Source organism: Gambusia affinis, linkage group LG11 (genome assembly GCF_019740435.1).
Source record: "Gambusia affinis linkage group LG11, SWU_Gaff_1.0, whole genome shotgun sequence".
In the NCBI taxonomy this organism is placed as follows: domain Eukaryota; kingdom Metazoa; phylum Chordata; class Actinopteri; order Cyprinodontiformes; family Poeciliidae; genus Gambusia; species Gambusia affinis.
This window is the reverse complement of record NC_057878.1, coordinates 16561949-16581386: the sequence shown is the minus strand read 5'-3', so window position 1 is coordinate 16581386 and position 19438 is coordinate 16561949. Positions and strand designations below refer to the sequence as shown.

Genomic DNA, 19438 nt, shown 5'->3' with positions numbered 1-19438 from the left:
AAAAAGTAAGGATGATAAGAATACTCTGTTACCTGTTAAAGAGAACCTGTAAAATTCTTGGGACTGGCAACTTTAGTCATGTTTTCAAGTGGCACCGATGCAGAGAAAAACAGTGGAAGATACTTGCTTCCATTCAGCAATGTCTGATTATGTCAACACACAAAAGTTTGACATATTTTTGATGCAAGTCCAAATCAGTTAACTGAAAAGAAAAGACTACAGAAACAGCCAGACTGAAACAGACAGTTTCATATTCAACAAAATAGAGATAGAATCTTGCTGCAAAAATACCCCCAATGCCAGACATATAAAGTAAGCTTAGATGTAGTTCAACTTCTTTGGCAACTGTTCTCCTGCGTGTACCAGAGATGTTAGATTATTCCCTTGGGCTTGTTGATAAACGTAAAATCAATTTAACCTATGTATTTATGTATTTATGCGACAGACTAGCAACCTGTCCAGAGTGTACCCCGCCTGTTGCCCGGAACGTTAGCTAAAGATATACACCAGCACCCCTCTGGACCCTACTAGGGACAAGGGTATATAGAAAATGGATGGATTTATTTCTTTATTATTTTTGCTTATCACCACTAATTTCATTTTACTGATTATTATTATTGTTGCTGATGTTATTTAGTATCATTACTCTTTATCAGCTATGACTATAATCAAATACCTCAGGTCACACAATATGTTGTTTTACTGGAGCTGTAACATCTGCAGCGCAGATGTTACAGCTGCAGAATGAAAACAGTTCGCACGGGCGGCCGACTAAAAAATTCTCCCACAGCCTCAATCTACCTTGCTACTACCGACTGCGGTCAAGCACAGCCTTCACTTTCTCCAATTGAGTGGATTGGTGAGGAATTTATCGGATTACACTCTGATTGGTCGGCTCCTCCTCGTTGAGCGGCGCGTCAGCCTCATTGCATCACCGTCATGATTCTGCCCCCCACCACCTCGAGCTCTGGGATGCTGAGGCAGAACAGAAGCGTATCGGCGGCACCACGAGTGAGAGTAGGATGAGGACGCAGAATGAGGTAGGAGCAGCAAGGATGGCTATTTTTATTTCCCATCTGCTGTGGCGCGTGCATGCGCAGGTTGAGCTTTTTCTGTACGGTTGTGAAACGCAGTGAGTCGGGATGGTCCTACTTTTTGAAAGAATCCTGCAGTGTGGGGGCTCCATCTATTCTCTTCTCATGTGTCCTTCCTGGTCTCTGTGCGCTCAGCCGAAGAATTTCGGGCGTCTCCTCCTTTGTGGCGCTTTTGATCTCTGCTTATGTGCATTAGGGTCATACCCATTTGGGTATTTAGCGACGCAGCTACTTAGACTCAATCCCCTGTGAGCACACACTGATCTCTGTCCTATTTGGCAGGGCTGCTACCTCTGCGCTCCGCGTTAGAACTGCGGAGGTTGTCCAGCTGGGCGATGAGGAACAGGAGCTGCATGGTGTTTAATGTCAAACTTTGAAAAACATCCCAGAACAGTCAGGACATCTAGATGTTTTTTTTTTTTTTTTAGTCCGCTTGATCTCTAAAACGTACAAACTTAAAACTTTCTCATTTTATTTAAGCTTGTCATTGCTCCCACTGAATGTAATCAGTGTAGTTGAGTGTGTTAGTGGACAGCCTCAACTGCTAAGTTTAAAGTAATAGAGAGATAGGGGCAACATATTTATTTAAATTTAAAATATTTTAGGCAGTGGAAAAGACTTCTTGAATATATCTGTGATTTTAAAAAATGTAATGCTCTAACTTAGAATATCTAAAAGATGTTTCGGAATATTTGACTAAGTTTAGATTTGCACCTGTCTTACCTATGCAGTGAATTGTAGAAGTTATTTTAGACTTTCTTCATCAAAACAGAAAGTCTTGGAAGTATTTTTTTTTACTTTCAGAAAAGCTTTGTTCTGTTATCCCAATGTGGGACTATCACTGCTACTTTAATGTGAAAATGTAGGCTGTCATTTGTGAAATAAATCCAATTCAAAACAATAAGACAACTCCAACAAGAAGAAAAGAGTATGTTTAACATTTAGCTGTGTGTAAGCTTTTCTTGACATGCTGACCTCTGGCTGAGGATAAATTTTCGTTGCTAAACCCCTTGTTCACACCATGACACAGTGATTATGTGTGTTATACTGTGTGCTTCTTGTGTGTGCTCTCACTAATCACTTTTCTCCACGTCTACTGTGTGTAAAGGCTTGATCCCCGATTTAAAGTACTACATCTTTGCTTAGTCAGTGTTGTCTGCCTTGTTGCACTGGGCTTACAGTCTGCAATTTATGTCGGTGTATTGAAATTCATTCCGAATAAATATTGTTGGAATATTTATGAGGCAACTGTCGAGGAGAAGAGATCACTTAGACTTTAGTACCCTAATCTGAAAGGATGAATTAATGATCATTGTTTGTTTAATTTTGAAATGCCTAATGCTATGTCTTAGCATATGTTATTTTAGATAACAATTTACATAAATGAATAACAGACAAAAGCAGTTGGGATTTGTCCGTATGCCTTTTAATAGCAGACATACATAGTTGGTGATGGCGTTTAAAAAATAAAGGAAATATCTATTAACTTTCTGTTTGCTGTGGGATCCTTGACTGGTTTTTGTTTCCAACCACACTCAAAGCTAACACTGTTTTTTGCAGGGGAGATGAAATGTTTCAAAAAACAAAATAAGTCCAATTGCATTCTACTTTAATCACGAGGACAGATATTAACGTGTTTTGTGCACATCGGCCTTTGATTAAAAGCAAAGGACCTTGTGAAAATCTACAGTGAATAGAGTCCTCTCCAACCTGGGTAGAAGGATAAAGAGGTTATTAATCCAAACGTAACATAAAAAGCCAGATTACACTTTTCAAACACACTCAGGAACAAAGACCTTAAATTTTGGAAAGATTTATTAGAAATGGAGACTTTTGCAAGCTTGGAATATCAGAGGAATGTGAGGAATGTGGGTGGCAGCATAAATCTCTGATCTCAGTTTGTTGGAAAATTTGTTGTCAGACCTGCCTACTAAACCTCACTCAGATACAGCCGTCCTATCAGGAGCCATAGGCCAAAATTGATGCAGATTATTGTGAAAAGCTTGTGGAAGGACACCCACAACATTAAAATAAAGCCATATTGTATAACAGGCAATTCCACTAATACTAGGACAATGTGTACATAGTCTTAAAAACATAAAATAGGAAAAGGTGTGATCTGATTTATTGTCAGACAGTGAGAAAAAAAGTCATGCATTTTAAATTAAGTGCATACTTTCAGGTGTATGTAATTAAAGGCAAGGAGAACTAAAGATCTTTTGTGTGATTATAATTTGTTTGTGCAGCTGCTGGAAAACTGCGGGTTTTCCAGCAGCTGTATAATAGCTGTACAGTAGCTGTATAATTACAATAAAGGCAAAAAACACATTAGAATTTATTCACAGAAAATCCTTGCACGCACACAATGTAAAGGTTTGCAGCATATTTCACAATAAGTATAATTGTACAAGCAGCTCCTGTTCCAAGCCTTTGATAAAACAGTCTTTACTGGTAGTAAGTTACACATTTCTAGTAAGTTATTGTTCCCCATTTGACTCTCGGACTGTCTTAAGTCTTTGTAGTTTATTAAGCTTCCAGTTCAAATAAAATTTACATGGACTTTTATCCTTATTTTGATCTTAAGTTTGGATTTCAGTGCATCCCTCAAGTGAAAATCCTTAATAGCAGACATATTATTGATACTGTTCATTGATACCGTGGCATTTTTGACAGAAACAAATTGCCTGCGGCCCATTTGGAAGAAAGATAAACAGAATAAAACGTAGCATTTGTTCAATCTAGTCTAATTTGTATTAAACCAATACAGATCAATTGAGTCCAAATACAGTCTAACCAAAGTCAGTAAATTAAATTTGAATTACAAATTTGCCAATTAGTTTTGAACATTTGGGAAATTAAGATTTGCAAGGGGAGAAGGAAAGTCATACACAGTGAAGATAATAAACTCCCTTTTAAACTGAAGAAATCACAACAGGGCCAGATTGATTAAGCACAGCAATCATCCACAAATACCTACGGGATCCGAGGAAAGAAAGGGGATATAAACAATTCTAACCCCCCCAGGCTTTTGACTCCAGCTGTTGAAAAGAAAAAATGGAAGAAAAACATTAAGTTATTGAAAATAACAGTAATATTAAATCCGTAAAAGGAAAACAAAACATAAGTCAGCAGATATCATCATACTAGCAGTCAGTCTCTCTACCTTTCAAGCACAGGTAGGCATTATGTTCTAAAACATTTTGTCACATCTTCTTTTACTGTAAAATCAAAGTCCCAATATTATCGCAATTTTCCTACTAGAATAGATTTTTTTCACTTTTGTCAGCTAAACAGATTTATAAGACTGACATATTTAGGATTGGAGTACACTTTACTAAAAAATGTCCATTTTAATTTAAAAAGCGTAGGCAACAACAGCTGCACTTGGGTAACAGAAACGTTTGCTCTGCAGGAGAGGAAAATAAACCTATGAGCATGTTCAGCATTAGATATCATAGACAGTTTATCTTTACTAGGTAACAAAAAGGTTTTCTTTTTTGGGAGACCTTTCTACGTAATTATTAACATAGAGTTAAAGAAACAAATGAACTTCTCAATCATAATTATATATTACTGTCAATATTTGATAGTAAAGAAGGAAACTAGTATGTTCTCAGTAAAATCTGAATATGAGATACTTTTTAAACAATTGTGAGGGGTATGCAGAAGTTGCAGAGCAATTTACATTGGACATGACATAACTAGGCTTGTTGTAATACCACTGCACCCTGTAATTCCCTCTGAAAATGTGCGGTGAGTAGTGCAAATGAAACTGACTCAAGTCCTCATATAGGCTGCTCATGAGAATGATATGAGTCATATATATAAATTCTGAATAAGTGCTTTTAACAGCTTTAGGGGTTTGATATTTAGTTTGTGATACTTAGTGCGGTATTTATTATATAACACAGTTTCCCCCGTTATGTTGAACGGGTTCGTGTAAAATAGAAACAGAAATATCTCTGGATTTTATTTAAACCGGTTTACTCTACACTGCCTGAGTCTTTTACAAGTAAGGTGGAATATCATCAAATTCACTCTGGGTTTAGCTCCAAGATATTTCTAGCTGCAGTTTTTCATATCATGTTCTCATGTTCCAATTGAGAAAAAGTTCATAACCTCATGTAAGGCCCTGCTACTGTTCAATCAGGCATCATTATTTTGTCCACATGTGGAACTTAAGAGCCCAAAAAGATATAAGTTGTTGAAATCATGAAATGTTGAATTTTAATGTAGAGGTTTGAGGACTGATATGTTTTATTGAATTTCATCTGAATGTGTTTTGTTTTGTCTTTTATAATAAAAAAGTACCTTTACAACATATTAGCCTTTTAAAATGCAACACATAAATAACAGAGGCAGCTGGTTACATTACAAGAACCCCATTTAAACAACACCATATCTCTGTAATTGATGTTTTATATGCACGATGCTGTTATGTAGACTTTCATCACATATTGCTATAATTTTTTTTATTTGTTATATATTTTAAATAGTTTATATTGTTTTACATTAAAAAAAACATGTTTTCTACTTATTTTATTGATTATCAGATAGCAAGCTGCTGGCTGATAAGATTGAGACAAAGTCAAGCAATGCATTATTGGAGACTCGGGTCACGGTAGAAATAGGCTCTTTGCACTAAACCGATCTCTTGATTGATTAACTTGATATTCTGTTGGTTGTGATTTATTTTTCAGTCTTTTGTTAGTACATTTATTTGTTGGAAAATAGTTTTCTCTCTGGCTGTTTGGCTGCAGATTATTGTAGAGGTTAAAGTGTATCGAACATAGATTGGGGTCATTAAAGACTTTAGTCTAATTATGAGCACACCTTAATTTCATATGTCGGTTTTCACATTATTGTATTGGAAGTATTGGAATGTACAAAACTGCAAGAGTCATTGGTCACAAAAGAAGGATTATTGAGTTTAAGGGCTACTGCAGTGTGTACAACCTGGAGATGTTCTTTTTATTTGCTGTGATTCTAGCTTAACCTTGTGATTGTTTTCTTTTGTTTTTTTATTAGAATCTGCCATTACAACTACTTAAAGAAGATCTTAATTAATCTTCTCTAGGTAGATTTGATAGGAAGCACTAATCAAAGAAAGTGTTGTTAACAGGTATGAAATACATCACATTTTATTAACTTCATAAATGATTACCCTGTGTATAAATACCGACTGAATGATATCTTTTGCTAGGGATGCTTGACATAGGAAATAACATTTTTGTATCAATATTTTTAACTCAGCCTGTATCTATTTGGCTACTTTAAAACATCAGTTGAAGGAGATGGTAACTGTTTTAAAAGACATCCTGAAACAATGTAGAATTTAATCAGCTCAAGTGTGCCTAGCAGATGGAAAATAGTTTGAAATGAAATTCTGGGAGCTTGCCGAAACCAAGTAATGATGGCAAATTCTTATCCTAATAGATTTTTTAGGGCTAAAGAAGACATAATAATCCTCATTTCTGCCTTGTGCAATAATACTTGGCACCTGAGATTTGGACAGATCAACCACAACATGGTAGAGAAATCAGAGTAGTAAAAGGGTGGTAGGGAATTTTCATAAATATTACAATAGAGCTATTCACAGTTAAAAGAAAGAAGGCCTCTGACCTATCATAAACATCATACCTTTACTTTAGGAGGGTTTAGGCTCCATTACTGTTGTCCAGTCCACTGCCTTCCAGCACTTGCATTGAAAACAAAATGTGATCTGAAAAAGAAGAAAATTAAAAACATGCTAAAGCACAGTCTGTCTCTTCTACAAACCTTGTTATTGGTTCCTATTTATTTGTATGAAAACCAGGTGAAATCTTGTTAATGTGAGTTTTATCTCATAATTATTCTCAGAGGCAGTGAAAAAGGCTTTTACATGTCGTTCACCTAAAATTATGGGAAATGACTTTACTTTTCCTCTGATTTGAGGAAGCCAAGTGATTATGGTATCCATCTAACCTCCTGCTCTTAGCACCCACTTATATTACATATTTATGGAACTAGCTGCTTCTTTTATCTATACATTTAGATCTGTATTTTTGTTTCCAAACTATCAGTGTTTAACTCTGTCCGCCAAGTAATTCTTTCCATATTTAACCCACAATCACCATGGCATTCTCCTGTTTTTCATTGATTTGTTATTGTGTCCTAATGTCTGCATTTCTCTCTTTAATAATTCAGATGCTCTTACGCTGCTACTGTAATTGCATTTTACTTTAGTCTGCATCTTTTAGGTGAACTCTTAAGCACACAGAGAGTTTTCTTTTATCGTCGTTGATATTTTATTTGTAGAATTTGCTAAATATTTGTTTGGATTAAATATACTCCTTATTGGCCTTTTTATATATATATATTTCTATTATTTGTTGTAGTCCTGCCACAAACAACAGCAAAATCCTCCAGCCTTTACATGAGAATCATGAGATTGAGATTGAGACTTCAAGTAAAATGAGCATGTAACCAACATTTGTGACATTTATGCAGGATTAAATGAATACATTTTACAATTTCCTAGTGTTTTGCTGTTTCTCTGCGACAAATAGTGAAGCTGTGTTTTGCAGTAAAGTATTTAGTAACAAGTCCATTCCATGAGTGGTTTAAAGATACCTTACTTGAAGAATGATTGTGAACAGGGTCCTTTTGCAGCGTGACTTGATTTCCCTAGTGACTCTCCAGCGAAAGTATATTTTATTGCTGTGGGGAAAAAAAATCACTGTGGACAAATTCTATATAGGATGTGACCTTCAAGTTAAGAAAAAGAGAAGTTACAACACTACACCTATTTGTTCCTGTCACTTTTTTTTGCTTTCTTTTATAGCTTGTTGAAATTTATATTTAGATTTAACAAATATGAAATACAGTGTTTTATATTATTTGTGCTGAAGTTTTAATAATACACTGAGAGGGTTGTTAATGGTTGTTTGGATGCTGGAGTTGTAGAGTGGATCTGTCTAATGGACTGCGGGAGATAGTCTCTTATCCCGCCATCTTGCTTGATGGATGATAGATGGATGTTTCCATTAGAGATCAGGCACAGAGACATGGGCATGTCCTTCTTTTTAGCAGTTTTGAGCTTACTATTTGTTTTATATCTGCACTGGACTAACTAAATGGATTTCACAAAATATGTGCAGATTCAAACATGCTCCTGAAGTAAGTCAGATGAGAAAATGTTCATCTTTAATCTGATCCATTGAAGTTTTCTCTACAGGTGTGGAAAACTGGTTAAAGGGCAAGAGAAAATTTTGTTACTTTTAAAAATAATATCTTAATCAAACAGGCCCTTCTGACAGCCCACACTGTTGGATTGTCAGATTGGTGTTTTTAAATCAGTAGGTGATATTGCTGATTGTCATGAACAGTAAAATCATCTATTTAATTGATTCATTCATTCTGTCAGATTATAAAATGTATAGTCGTACACATATGCTTCGTTGATTAACTTGTAATTACATTAGAAAAAAGAAGAAAAGAAAAACTAATTTAACTAAAAAAGGGTTTTTGTTTTGAGCTGCATAGTCACTCACACCTTCACTCTCCTCACTCAAACAAACTCCTCAAAGTTTTTTTTTGTCTCTCCGTTACCACAAAACCTATTAGGGACGCCGGTAAATGAATCAGAATTCTGTTAATTAATGTCTGCTTGTGAAGCAATATCTGTTGTAATGTTTACTGTGGTAAGATTTGTGTACTGCTTTTTCAAAAAGTGACAGCAGGATTTTAATAACTATTTACGTTATTTAATATTCATTTTTAATTTTAGCTTCTGAGACATCCCTGGGAACCTTGCTTTTTTCATTTTTCATTTGGAAAAGCTGGGGGCGATTTTTCCAAAATCGCCCCCAGCTTTCAGCAGATGGTATGTTCCCCACACAATTTGTGTAACATAAACAGCTCTGTTTTTTAAAATATTCATACTATTTTGCCCTGGGTGTTATTGAAATAAATAAACAAAAATATCCCCAAACATTCTCATCAAATCTCAATTCTATTTTAAGAGCTGTATCTCAGCGCCTCCATTCCAAATGAAAAGAAATGCAACCTAAGCTTGCACTCTCTTATTCACTATGTGGTTTATCGAGAATTTTTCAACATCAACGGCAGACTTGGGTTGTCCCAGTGGAAAATCATAATCTTTTAACAGTATTTGGACTACGGTCAAAGCTGAGACATTCATTAACGTTTCAACAATCTTGGATGTTTTTTTTTTGTGTTGTGAGTTAAGAAATTGTTTTCTGGTAGTAAAGAGCATTTTAAAAAATACATCTAGTGATATTATAACTGTATAAAGTGGCCTTGAAGGGATCAAGCTGACTTTTAAGCTATGTTCTGAAATATTTTTCTTCAGTTTCTGTTCCTCGGTAAAGCATCTTTTGTGCACAGGTGGGAAGTAATTTGATGCCTAGCAATATGTTAAGGTTGAGTTTATTCCCTATTATATGTATGTGCATTCCTCTGTCACAGCATTCTTTACATTACCTTACCTTTTTTTTTTTGGTATACTACTACTTGATAGCTTTTCCAACATGAATACACTTCACGCCAATGAACCTTTTAGTTCCTGCACTATTAAATTTCATTTTTAATTAATGTGCACGAGAGAGAAGTATTGTAATATGCAGTTATGAATGTCTGAGTTAATCACAAATCATTTTGTGTTGATGAAAGAATGGATGGTATGAAATAATGAATCTAATTGTCTGCACATGTTTACAGAAGATTTCTTTCGAAAACAAAAATGATCACGGCATGAAGTATTTGTTTTCTCATGGAGGAAATGATCATTATGTTGCTACTGGGAACCTGTGTCTCCCTAGATATGTCCTCTTATTTAAAATCACCCTAAAACAGTCTCAGGTAATTTTCACATATGAGGTTGACACATTAATGGCTTCATTAGTCAGTTCATTAAGAGATGCAATTTAGCCATTCAGACAAATTTCTCATTTTTTATGAACAGGCCACATGCTTTAGTGAGGCATATCTATACAACTTATGTAGACAGTGAAGAAATGTATTTATTTATATATATATATTTTATTTTTTATGTGAAAGAGACTGATAAAATTAACCTTGATCATTATCTCAAAACAACATGATGCATCGTGCTGATTATAACCACGACTAATTATTATCACCCGTCAAAGGTAAATCTTTCTTCAACCTCTTATGTTGCACCTGTTAATATGCATTGCAAAATTATGCATTGCAAAATTATCTAAGCCTATGAAAAATGTTCACAGTATCTTTTTTCACATCACAGATACACACTTCAATTTATTTTACTCAGTTTTAAGTGATAGCACACACCACTGGGAAAGTAGAAAGTAGAAAGAAAATGAAGTCTTTATGTAGATGTGCAAAACATACACTGAAACGCTTACAGCTGCAGTTCCTGCAAAATGTGGTTCCGCAAAGTACGGATAAAAGGGCCAAATATAAATGCACAGCAAGCATTCCAATTTTTATTTGTAAAAATATTTAAAAACAATTTATCATCTGCCTTCCACTTCGCAGTTATGTACTACGTGGTGCTGGCCCATCAGTTAAAATTCCATTAAAATACATTCAGGTATATGTTTGTTATGTAGAAAGTTATAGCAGTCTAACTAGTTCTGCAAAGCACACCAATTCCTCCTTGGTTTAAAATATCTTATTCCTTATATAAGCACTGTAAGCATTAATGAACTGTATCATTAACAACTGAAAAAACCCTACTGCACTTTGACTTAAAGAAAAATATTTCTGCAAGTGAGTTAAGGAACACTTGCTTTTGCATAGCTCCAGTAATTATTCTTCTCACAGCAATTTTATTTGATCAAACCAGCACTTGTCAAAAATACAAAAGTGTATTTTTGACAGGTTCTATGTCAATAAAACATATGAGATGGAGTTATGAGAGATGTCACAATTAGAAATAGCAGAGATAACAAATGAAAAATATATTTATGATCTATAGATTAAGACTGTTGCAAGCAAACAGTTACATATCAAATTTGTAGAGCTGCAAAAAAGTAAGATTGGGAATAATGTTTTCAGTCTTGAAAAAATATTAAAATCACACGCAGAAAGAGGCTATGCTTGTCTCAAACTTTTGCAAATATGTATGCCTTTATATAAAAAAATCTGTTAATCTCACCACTATTTTAAAGTGAACTCATTTTCCACACATTTTTTATACTAATGTATAAATAACATTAAACATTAACCTCACAACCTCTTACTGTAGTCTCCATGCATACATGCAAAAGGTCACATCTCCAAAAATGATGAGATGTGAACATGGAAATCATTATTAATTCACATCCAATAGAGCTTTTCACTGCAATTTTAGTTTCATCAACCCAGTCCGATGATCGACCGCTCAAAAACTCAAACATCTCTTATTTTTACTTTCTATTAGCCCTACCAGATTTCACTAAAAACACTCTTCGGTGTAAATGCTGGCACTGACTGAATACTCAAAATTAGTTGTTTTCAGTAGAACTGAAATGAAGTCAGAAGCAGCAGAGACAGACAAAAGAGATGTTATGAAATTACTTAAAAATAAAATCTATTTTTCTTTGCATTGTCTAGATCAGGAGTCTCCAGCTACAGTCCTGAAGAGCTGGCATCCTGCAGTTTTTCAATGAATCCCTGTACCAACACACCTGCATCAAAATAAAACAACTCATTACCTGGCCTCTGTAGAACTGGTAGAGATTGAGAGTATTTGAGACATTTGATTTAGTCATGTTGGAGCACAGATGTATCCAAAAGTTGCGGGACATGAGCTCTTGAGATCTGGTGTTGGAGACCCAAAGGCATGGAGACTCTTGTGGTGTTTGACTGCACATCAGATCTTAGTATATTTCTTGGTTTTAGCAATATATCCTAGAAGATTCCATTTATGTAAATGATGTTTTAGCATACTTCCATTCTGGTATTAGATCACCATGAGTTCAGTTTGTTCAGGGAGTCTGTGTTTTGTCTTTCTTTTGTGAGGCTCCTGACACTGGTGCTCCCTGAACAAAAATTGGACTTATCTTAAAATTATTATGAAGGTCATATGATTTGGGTCATATGTGCAATGTGCTGAGATTGCAGACTGTAGGGTGCCAAATATATGGAGATTGGTTCCAGTAAAGAGCAGTTTCAAGGTTTTGTGTACACGCGATGGTTATACTATAGACAATCCCACATACTTTACTATTTTAGCAATGCTACAAACACTAGACGCACTGAGTGCTAAAACTGTAAAAAATGTTATCTTTGTTTTAAAATACTATTAACCCATTTTACAATAACTTCTCTCTCAGACAAAAGTGTGGCATCGTCTTTTCTTCTAATATAAATAAGAATAATAGTAAAACTGTATTGACTGCCTCCTCTGAGATGGTATGCTTAAAGGGAAGTGAGCTATTTTAAGGTAAAGGCAAACAAAAGAGGTTAGTACGAAGGAAAAAAAATGAGTGTTTTTTACTCCCGGCAAAAACAAGCTTTTTGTAAAAAGAATATTTTTTTTTAAATAAATATCGTTTTTCAGCTGTTGTGGTGCAAAATTGCCTGACCAGCCTGAGGAGAAGCAAAAAGTAATTTCTGCAGCCAAGTTACTTACTGCAGGTGGCAGGAAAAAAAACAGCTTTGACAGATCAAAGAATTGTTCATTTACATATTGAGGACATTAGCATGTAAAAACATTCATAGGTTTAAGAAAACTTGAGGATGCTACATTCAATCCCCTTGAAAGGGCAAACAGATCAAATCTGCAGTACAGGTTGATGTTATTTCCTCACAAAAATCATTTTTAAGAATACACAAAGGACCCTGTCACCATTGTTCATGCTAAAGACATTCTAATGTACTTCCAATAATTGATGAGTGAAGAAAAATGTGAGGAAAGAGGTAAAGTTTCTTTTGCTGCCTTGAGACTTAAATGTTATGTGACTCTGCTACACTCAAATGACAACAAATGAAAAATATTTAACAGAAAACTAATTTAGTTAATAACTCATCCAGAGATTTTACATACAGAAAGTAAACTCAGTTTGAAGGTTTTAACAAAATAAACTAGTTTGTACCAGGTTCTGAGGTTATTTGGATTTCATTCTTAAGTGTACAAAACTATAAACAGCACACTCAACCATGATATTATTTATTCCACAAGCATGAAATTAAACTCTACAGAAAGTAAACTCCAAAACCCTTCACACAAAAAATACAAGAATCTAGATGAGCTGTCCTTTCGTTTTAACTATGAATTTATTAGTATGAAATAAATGGATTATTCAGTGTAAAATGTAACTTGGAAGACCTTGTATCTTTTTATGTGTAACTCAGTTAGTGCTATCATAAAAGTGCCACTTTGAATAATAATACTGTGATTAAAAATAAGCCCTCATCCTTAAGGGTGATCTAGGGTTTCCTGTTCTATAAGTACTGATAACTAGGAGCACTGATTGTTCTTTTAGAGAATATTAATGTCTCTTATGCCAGCCGACATGTATTATTGGTCAATTCATTTAGTTGTGAACCTTCCTAATTAAAAAGATTAGCCAATAAAACAGTGCACTTAGATTTAGCTTAAAAATCAAGGAAAGAGCATAAAGAAAAACATTTAGGAGGAAAATCAAACATGCATGATAGACACAAAAGAAAACCCTATCAACAAAGACGCATTCATGCTTTCTATTTACACACTCTATCCCTTGTGTCTTTTTTAAGAATAGAGAAAAGACTAATTGAAATTCGATTTTAGGTAAAAAGGACATTCCTTGCTTGAGGAAAGATATCTGGCACTTTTTTGAGGTACAAAAATAATTAGACAGAAGATAAATTAATACAAGGGTGCATTGCAGTGTGCTACAAAAGCACAACAACCTCTCTGGTGGATGATTTCAAGCAGCTACTTATAAAGGCTCTGCTTATCTATAATAAGCGCATCCACAGGACTTTAGGGTAGGAAGTGAATGGTGTTCACCTGCCACAGCTTTCTCATTAGCCATGTTTCCTTTTTCTCTCTCAGGTTATATGGTAACACTGTGCAATACACCTCAGCACACAAAAATCTATGAGCTTACTGGACACACAAGCTTTCAGAGGAGGAAGTTGAATCTCTCATTGAAAAAGATTTATTTTAAACAAGCTGTGTAAACAATGTCTGAGTATGAAATAGAGTGGATAACAGTCCATGTGCTGACCTAGAATCAATGTTGGTTTCTTTTAAGGGTAAATGTAAGGCAAAGCTGACTAAGTGCTTTTACATGTTTCCATTTGCTGCAGGTCATCATTTTCTTTGAGTGTCACATCAACAACGATGTCTGACAGCAGGGACAGGTTGAAAGATAAAGGTTAATTACTCTGCGTCCATGTGCCCAAAGATTATAATCCTTCGCGCTGTACAGTAATTGGTTTTCAAGAAGAGTACCTTCTTAATTGCTTAGTTGACAGGTTATGTTTCAGGTTACATGGATGAAGGGTGTGTTGTTGTGTTTTATATGACCACAGTGTTTATGCCTTTTGAGTGTTAAGAACATTATCATTTCTTATACCTATATATTAAAGTTGCTCACAAGTCTTTTTTTTTTCAAATCAGTTATAAAATTTCTAAATCCTGAAATTAGTGTTCTCTTACCAGATGTCACCTTCTTTCTATAACACTGTTGCAGTAGGTGAATATAAATTGTGTTATCCTCAAAGACATTCAGAACATTTAATTAAACATGCATTAAGTTTCTATAAATCATTATGAAAATAGATGATCCATAATATTTGTTCCATTAGAAAAATGTAGACTGATTCAGGTCTCAACAGGAAGCACAATATAATGTATGATATGAATTTCAAAATAGAGCTGAGCACAATGTGAAGTAAATGGGGGAATCAATAGAAATTTTCTGAATGATCAGAGCACAGAGTACTTTAGTTTTGCAAATCCTTGAGTATCTTTTTTTCAATGGCATTGGGTTAGAGAATAAGATGTCAGAGGTAGATTAAATGTAATTTGTTCAAAAACAACTGGAACTCCTTTATTATTGTGTTCAGTTTGAAATACATCTGTGTGGTCAGTATTGTTAGTCAAATGCATCCTTCACAGGGTTGTGTTATATGGCTTGCTTTCATCATAGCGCTAGGAATATCGTGCATTTATAATAACAGTTTTAAAGGGAACAATAGTATTTTAAGAGTCACTTTGACACAGGTGATGATTCTGTTTGAGATTTCATGCCTTAACAACAATATGGAGAGAAATAATAGGGTAGACAAAATGCACTTGCTACAAGATAGCATTATACCAAAGTGTGCAAAAACAATATTTGTGTGAAATGCAACAATGTATCAAGAGACATTTTTAAAATAACTCTCCAGGCCAGGTTGTTATTGTATTGCAAGTCCTTTCAAATACTTTAATAAATCCCTGCTTGTGATCATTTGCAATCTATGACTTTGCTAATTCTTTCTAAATTTGGTGAAAAAATAGGGACTTTTGTGATTGGAGATTTTTTTTAATGTTTCATAACAATGGTTCTTGGCAAATAATCCTATACTATTGAAAAGCCTATTTAATTCATTTAAATGGTGCCAAATTTATGTTGTAAGTGGAGCAGTAACACTGGATCTATGAACAAATGTTATTGTGTGGGACGGCATCTTCCAATCCTCACAAAAATGGCTTATCAGTTGAAAATTTCTCAATGCAAATGGATACTAAGATAATTCTGCAACCAGAGTCAGTACAACTTTAATTTTTAATAAGCCAAACTCAATTCTTAAAGTTATTAAAGGTTGCACTTGCAGAGGAGAGTTTATGTCTCCAAAATTTGGGAATGTAGTCTTCTTAAGTCTTGTGGGATCAGCTGTTTGAACTGATCCCACAATCAACACTAGAAGATTGACAATAAATTCTTGTTCAAAAAATGGATTATGTCCCACAACACAGCATAACCAAGCTGGTGATCAGGAAGAGTAGGGGGTCCCTGGCTGTTCAGGCTGTGTGCAGTTTCTCTGTGCTCCATTAAGGCTCATGTTTTTTTTTCATTGATAAATGGTCATTATGTGTTGTTTTCTTCAAACTCAATTATCCACTCCAATAAACAGCACTAAATAAAATCAAACAAATCTGTTTCAAATTCAATTAAAATTTGAAAATGCTTTACATATTCAAAGAGAAATTACAAAAGCTAAACAATAAGCTTTGCATTGACGGAGCAAATTTGGCAAATTTGTTCAGCCCACAAACTCAACTCTGCTGCTCTAACGGGATTAGAAGATTGTTGTCATTTGTTGGATCATAATCAACGCTTATCCTTGGTTACATATGCACTGTTCATAACACTTGAATCCCAAACTGCAAATCTAAGCTAAGTTTGTGGTTTGGAGACTTTCAGGACTGCAGTAATCGTCTTTGTTATTTATTAACATTTTTGTGCCTGTTTGCTGTTTTGTTTGTTTTGTCAACAATAAAACTACATTATCCATTACAAGTAACATGAATGTCAAATATGTTTTATCAGCCTATCTTGATTGTTGATGAATGACAAATTAAAAGCACATTTCTATGTTCCATAACATCAACTAATCAGTTGATCAGGTCCAGAAAGCTACTAGGTTTAGCTGTATCATCCAAATTGTTATTTAGAAATAAATAACAGTAGCATCTTTGATTGTGGTTGATATTAAAAAAGCAGAATTGAATGGCAAAACTGGAAAGGTGCCTTGGAGGTTTAGTGTTTATTTTTGGAAGGAGAATGTCAACCAAGTGTCAATGCTCAACTTGCCACTGGCAGCTTAATTCCAGTTTTCCCTCATAGATGACTAAAAAATAAGCTTTATCGATTCTATTTGACAATTATATATATACAGGTAAAGAGATTTTAGGCAAGTGTATCAACCATCATTCTGACTGTGAGATAAAAAAAAAAGTTGCTAGAAAAGCTTTATTTAATCTCTGATTTACACATTGCTGCACCCACCCTCCATTTCCTATTTGCCTCAGTCTGTACACAGATATGTTTCATAATACATGTTCGTAACACTTCAGTGCCTTTAGATCTGACTAGGTATGTTTTTGCTGCATTTCTGCTGCCTCTTGAATATTTTCTCTACTGTCCCTCATTTAAGAGTATCAGTAAAACTGGCAAAACTAAATTATAGACAGTAAGTAAGATGGATCTACTACAGTAATTATTCTGCAGTTCAATTTCACTCATCACTGCCCGTCACTTCAAGCTTATATCTGCATGATGAGACTTTGTTCGACAGTGCTGAGCTGCATGTTGGAGGAATCCACCTAAAGCTGGTGAATTCCCAATAAGTTAGTTTAAAGCAGCATCTAAAAACAAAAATAAAAACAGAGACAAATATAAGATTCCACTTCCTGTGGTGTTAGATGAGACTTGCTTTGTTTGTTTGTACCAAAAGTGGTTAAGAGACAAGGGAAAAGCCAGAATAACTGTTTAATAATTTGCCAATTTTAAAAAAGAAGTACCTGAAAATGAACTTTTACTGACCTCCACATTTCTGAAAATGTCAGCAAACACTTCACTCTGTGCAAAAGATGCTGGGAGGTTGCTGCTGCTTCAGTGAGACATGAGAGGATCAGGTGTAGCTGGAGGCATTGTGGCTTTCTCCCCAATACACTGACCCTCTGTTTGTAAATCTATCTTGTCAAAATTTCCTCCAGAAAACAGTCCTCCACTCTTTTCTGGAGGACTGTTTTTTTTTTTTTTTTTTTTTTTTTTTGGCTACTGGTACAAACAGAGACACGGCATGCATTGATCTAGCTTTTGACTGATGGTCTGCTTCCTGACTTTGACAGCTAGGATTGATGTTTTTGGCTGTAGCATTTAGAGGAATGTGATTGAAATTATCTGTTTTTAGAAATAATGGATGTTACATCCACTGAAGTGTGACAGGTCAACTATTTGACATGATGCAATGCTATTAGGACACTTTATAACAAAAATGTTTATAGATTGACTGCTTAAAGCAAGATTGTTAAAAGGTTCTTCTACTGCATACAAATATATTACACTTTTTACCTTAAAAAATAAGGTAAAAGGTCAACCATTAACCTTTTTTGTGGTTAATGGTTAATCCCAATTGACTTCAGAACCACATTTTGCTTCTTGTCCTTAAATAGTTTCAGTTTGGATAATAACATATCATATCATTTCTGTTGAGAAAGCATGAGAAGAAACACCATTTATAATTCTGACTTATTCTACAGAAGCATCATATTTACCTTCAGGTTTGCAATATTTCAGAAAAGATTTAAGATTTGCTTTTTACATCTTACTTCATTATTATTCACTGCCTGAATGCACTTTACCTTTCTTCATTTAACTATTTATAAATATCTTGTGTGGGCTTGTTATTCCTTGGAGATGGTGCGTTTGTATTTTAACTGCTTCACACATAAATGTTTTTTGAACAGTTCAACTATACTATAATTATTCTGTTTCAGCTACGTTTGGTTTTTTACGTATATCTTATTGAGTTTTTTTAAACAACATAAAAACTTTCAATACTAAAATTTAGGTATCTTAAATTAGTATTAATCAAACTAAAATGTGGATGGAAATGAAAAGAGCACAAAGCAGCGTTTAATAGTTTAATGCAGCTTTAAGAAACTAAGCTATTTCTGCTGGGATGCTCCTCCAAAATGACATATTAAGACATATCTACCCATTTTTTCAGGTAAGAAGAATGTTTAGTTTCCCTTACCCAAACAACATAAAGCCATGGATAGAAGGAAGTAATGTGTATGAAAACTACAATGTATGTACATATGCACATTGTGTCAAATAATTGTATTTTCATTTGGATTGCAAGTAGTTTTTTCTGCAGCACACGAGTCCCGAGGTGGATCTGTGTTTTGCACACAAGCCAGCAGCATCATTTTTCATTCCCAACATAAATCCACATTTCTCTGAACTTGAAGTACTGGCATCTGATTAATGGGAAGTAGTTAGCTTCTGCGTGTTATCCCTCTTGGCAGCAATCCAATCCTATGACGGATATACTCTAAATTTACTTTGTTGAGTCAGAGTTAGTAGTCAATTTTTTTTGGACCTCTCATATATAAAAATGTAATGCATTTTTTTTGGAAGTCAGTTATGTCGATGAAAGAAGAGGTTACATTTAAAGAAGTAAAAACTGAAAGCGAAAGGGATTCCCTATATAAAAAATAAATTATGGACAGATCAATTGTATATCAAGTGCTGCTAAACGTGCTCAACTGTTTATGGTTAACTGGTTTCTGCAGTATTATTGTTACTTCAAGTTAAGGACTGGCTCAGACCACAAGTTTTGGGTGACCAATTTTGATTTTGCACTCATAATATTCAGGAAAAAAAATC

The 19438-nt window shown here is 34.6% G+C and overlaps 1 protein-coding gene across 1 annotated transcript in view; it reads left to right on the top strand.

Moving 5' to 3' along the window:
- Positions 1–935: 935 nt before the first annotated feature.
- The window catches only part of b3galt1b (UDP-Gal:betaGlcNAc beta 1,3-galactosyltransferase, polypeptide 1b), a 38486-nt gene continuing 19983 nt past the window's right edge, over positions 936–19438 (top strand). The window contains exon 1 of the mRNA XM_044132323.1: positions 936–1040. The gene's annotated coding sequence lies outside the window, so the exon portion shown is untranslated. The remainder of the gene's footprint in view (positions 1041–19438) is intronic.